This window comes from Coregonus lavaretus (genome assembly GCF_964263955.1).
Source record: "Coregonus lavaretus genome assembly, chromosome: 16".
NCBI classification, from domain to species: domain Eukaryota; kingdom Metazoa; phylum Chordata; class Actinopteri; order Salmoniformes; family Salmonidae; genus Coregonus; species Coregonus lavaretus.
In genome coordinates, this window is record NC_140003.1 from 44,547,077 (window position 1) to 44,551,429 (window position 4,353).

The following is a 4,353-nucleotide window of genomic DNA, read 5'->3' on the forward strand; positions in this document are numbered from 1 at the left end:
AAGGCTTCAGTCTGCTGGTGAGTTCTTACCTCTTGGTAGTGTGTTACACAAGGAAATGGAAACATGCTTTTTAAAACTCTTGTATGATCGTATAGATAAATGTTTGCTTCTTCGATGAACTGAAAGCTGGCATCAAATCAACTTCCTTGTAACTTTTGTTTTTGTTTAAAAGTTGAACGTTTCTCTGTGTCCATGTCAGTTGTAAATCAAACTACAAAAGGTTTAACAAAGCTTGGCAGTGGCTCAACAATGTTTCAGGAATGTTGAGAAAAGTTATATATTAATACACAGTTGCAGTGTCAACGTGCCAATCGGTCAAAGTTGTTGCTACTGAGGGTGATAGCTGACAGACTGTTTGACACGATAAATACGACTATGCTGAATGTGATTGTCACTTCAGGAGGAAATGGTGTCCACTTCTTTATGAAATCTCCTCCTTCCTTTCCTTTTGGATTGCAGACTATGTTGTTTACTATTTTGATACTGCATTTTCCCCTTAGAATGGTCTGCATCCATCTCAAAATGGCTGTTAGGACTTTCTGGAATATTCTGCTGTATGGTAAGTTTCCACGGCGAAGTTCACCACTGTTTTCATTCATCAATATAGACATTCACGAGGTTATAGGTCACCGCCGGCTCTGGTTTCTATTTAGTGTACATTCTGACCAGAGCACCATGCTGCTACAGAAACCATACTGGACATACTGACCCTGTAGATTACATTGTCCAAAACAGTCTTAGTAAGGACAAAAATTGAACAAAAAAAACGGAAGTCTCATGCTAAAATGATCTAAAAATGGTATTGGGTTGTGAAAGCATTGCTGTCGACATCGTCAATGAAGATGCAGACTTTGACCTTGCAGATTTTAGCAGGTGGATTTCTTCAGAACTGCATTTGATGTACTGTATCCCACACCGTCATCAAAAATAACTATGTGACAAATGCACACAAAATATATTGGTTCCCTTTCATCTCAATGGAGCATAATTTTTTTATTTTTTACATTTGTCAATGAGTTCTGTTAGGATGCTGTGTACACCTCTCACAGACACAAGGGTGTTTACTCTGAGACAGAGTTATTGAAACAGTTACTGCTCACTAGGAGGGTGACATTAGAGTTGCTCTGAGACAGTGTTATGGAGACAGTACTGCTCACTAGGAGGGTGACATTAGAGTTGCTCTGAGACAGTGTTATGGAGACAGTACTGCTCACTAGGAGGGTGACATTAGAGTTGCTCTGAGACAGTGTTATGGAGACAGTACTGCTCACTAGGAGGGTGACATTAGAGTTGTGAACAGAAACAGCTAAGAGGGTACAGCACCATGCCATATATTACTGTATGATGATTGATTATTTATAACAATTAAACATGTTCTTATAAAATATGATAACAATAGCTGTCTGTGATTCTAAATCAGAGCTGGACGTTATGGCTTCCTGACCTCTCACTCACTGTCATCAACCACATCCGTGGGTGGGTAGAGCCGTAAGCAGAGGCAGGTCCTGTGGTATAGACCCACATTGGATTAGATTAGATTACCAACACCTTGTTGGTTCTGTGTATCTAGCTGTAGACTAGTTGTAAACTTGTCTGGCAACCTTTTCCTCTCTAACGTCATCCTTGATTGGTGACTTTACACAATAGTGCTTTAGGAACTTCCAGTAGTGAGGCCTGAGAATGTTCTCAGAACTGGGAATGGAGAGGCAGGAAAGTCCCAGGCTTGTACTTGTAGTACGTCAATAATACGCCAGATCCTGTTTTTTTTTTTTTATCTTCACAAACATGTCATCTCTGTGAGGCCTAGTTTGATACACAGTGAACATGTCTTTATTAGCCTGGTAAATGTGGAGTTCAGTTTGAACTAACTATTGCCTCTTTGTTTGGAAAGTTATTTCAGTAGTTTCATCAACATACCCGAAGGAGCAAACCGTCGTTGGAATCATCGGAGAGCCCGTCCTTCTGCCTTGCGGTCACTCCAAATTGTCAACTGGCAACTACCCAACAAAAACCAGAATCTATTGGCAAGATTTAACCCCCAAAGTGCTGCATGTTTTCAATGATGGAAATGAAGAGTATTACTACCAAGACCCTTTTTACACAAACAGAACAACAATTAACAGAGATCAGTTGGCTTCTGGAAATCTGTCACTCCTGCTCAACCCAGTAAATGTCCCAGACAATCGCCTGACCTGCTGTGTCATTCTAATAATAAATGGTGTAAAATCAGAAGTGTGCCGAATCACTGTCAATGCAGCAGGTAGGCTATGGATTGGAGAGCTATTGTTAAATCAGGCTCATGTTTGGAGGGTGGGACTGGAACACAATGGTTCTTTAGCTCATAATATAAAAATCACATCCTTGTTCTGGAAACATTCGCATTACCAAAGTAATATGTACCATAAATACCATCAGCACATCTTTCTCATAATCACGCTCGTTCCGGCGTTGTCTCATTGTGCTCCTTACAGCGAGATACCAGAAGCCCAATTTGACAGTAAACTCCACAGACATGACGCTGGTGTGCACCACTTATGGAGGCTTCCCCGAAGCCCAGATGACGTGGAGGACCCATAACCGTACTCTGGACCCTCAGGAGGCTGTCACCAAGACCACCCAGGATCCCGGAACGAGAACCTACAACATCAGCAGCCGAGTGAATGGGACAGAGGGACAAAATATGACCTGCAGTGTCCATAACCCCACCCTCAACGAGATCCGGAGTACCTCTATCGTCATACGTAAGTCTGTGAGTTCTACCAAACAGTGAATGTACAGAGACAGTGAGGCCTAATCACTTCAGATGCACTGCTGAATGTCATTACAAAGATTTAAATCAGATTTAGACCAATAAACGAAACCAATTCTCCTCAACTGGATTAGTTGCAATCCAGGGTGCCCGTTCAAGTGTTTCAGGTCACATGACAAATTCATAAATATCGAAGGTCAGATTGTGATGAAAGCGAGTGCAGCTCAAACCCAATTTGCGCTCAGACATCGCCCTCTAGTGGTTTGATTCAGTAGTAGTCAACTCATTGGAAACCATGATGATTTGGAAACATTTGGTAGCATGGCACATTAAAGAATATCCAATATGTTGATTATTTTAAATGAGCTCCATAAATGTCTATGTTTTGTCTTTGTCATCACTCGGATAAACGGTATACAACTAAGAGAAAATGTTGGATCAGGGGTTTCCAGGAGAGATCTAAATCACAGCATTCATGTTTTCTTGTTCACGTACAACATGGTCTTCACATTGTGTCTTTACAGCCAAAAAGGAAAACCTTTCACTGGGAATTAGCCTGGCAGTTTGTGCGTCCGTCATCATATCGTTGATTGCGGTCACTCTCTGTATAAAATGTGAGTCTCAATCTTTTCCTTTTGAATTGACTTACAGTAGTAGTAGGCTGGCGTCGTGTAACTCAATAAGGATCAAAGGTAGTGGTATGTATTGTAAAAGTGGGCGTACTCTTCTGTTACTGCAGACCTCAACTTCATGAAGCCACTGAGAAAGATGATCCATTGCTGTCCACAATCTGATCCTGAACACCCTCCACAAGAACCAGGCGAGTCTTAGACTGCACAGTACTACAGTATATCTGTATAACTTACTATAGAGTGTCTGTATAACTTACTATAGAGTGTCTGTATAACTTACTATAGAGTGTCTGTATAACTTCCTATAGAGTGTCTGTATAACTTTCTATAGAGTGTCTGTATAACTTCCTATAGAGTGTCTGTATAACTTCCTATAGAGTGTCTGTATAACTTCCTATAGAGTGTCTGTATAACTTCCTATAGAGTGTCTGTATAACTTACTATAGAGTGTCTGTATAACTTACTATAGAGTGTCTGTATAACTTCCTATAGAGTGTCTGTATAACTTCCTATAGAGTGTCTGTATAACTTACTATAGAGTGTCTGTATAACTTACTATAGAGTGTCTGTATAACTTACTATAGAGTGTCTGAATAACTTACTACAGAGTATCTGTATACTGTAACTTATTATAGTGTATCTGTATAACTTTCCTCTCTCTGATTTGTCGTTTTCAGAAATTGAGGAGCTGAATCCACAACAGTAGCGATCAACTCCCAAGCTCCTCCAGTGGTGAGGAAGAGGACCAGTAACTGTGTTGCTGGTGCACATTATTTTGAGCAACCAGCCATGGCTGGACAAAATGAGGACGTTGGTAATGTAGAAATATTGAGAGGCATGCTGCTACCAACAATCTTGCATTGAAGCTGATCTGTGATGCTAGTAATCTATGTGCAATAATCCAGCATTTAGGTCCAGGTGTTTATACAAAATATTTTACTTTATCTAAGGACGGATCAAATTGAGAAGCTA

The 4,353-nt window shown here is 40.5% G+C and overlaps 1 long non-coding RNA gene across 1 annotated transcript; it reads left to right on the forward strand.

Moving 5' to 3' along the window:
- Window positions 1-3,569, forward strand: LOC311143492. Its single transcript, XR_014614417.1, has 6 exons — window positions 1-17; window positions 501-559; window positions 1,892-2,260; window positions 2,472-2,741; window positions 3,274-3,363; window positions 3,489-3,569. It is a non-coding gene; the product is annotated as an uncharacterized lncRNA (long non-coding RNA).
- Window positions 3,570-4,353: the final 784 nt, after the last annotated feature.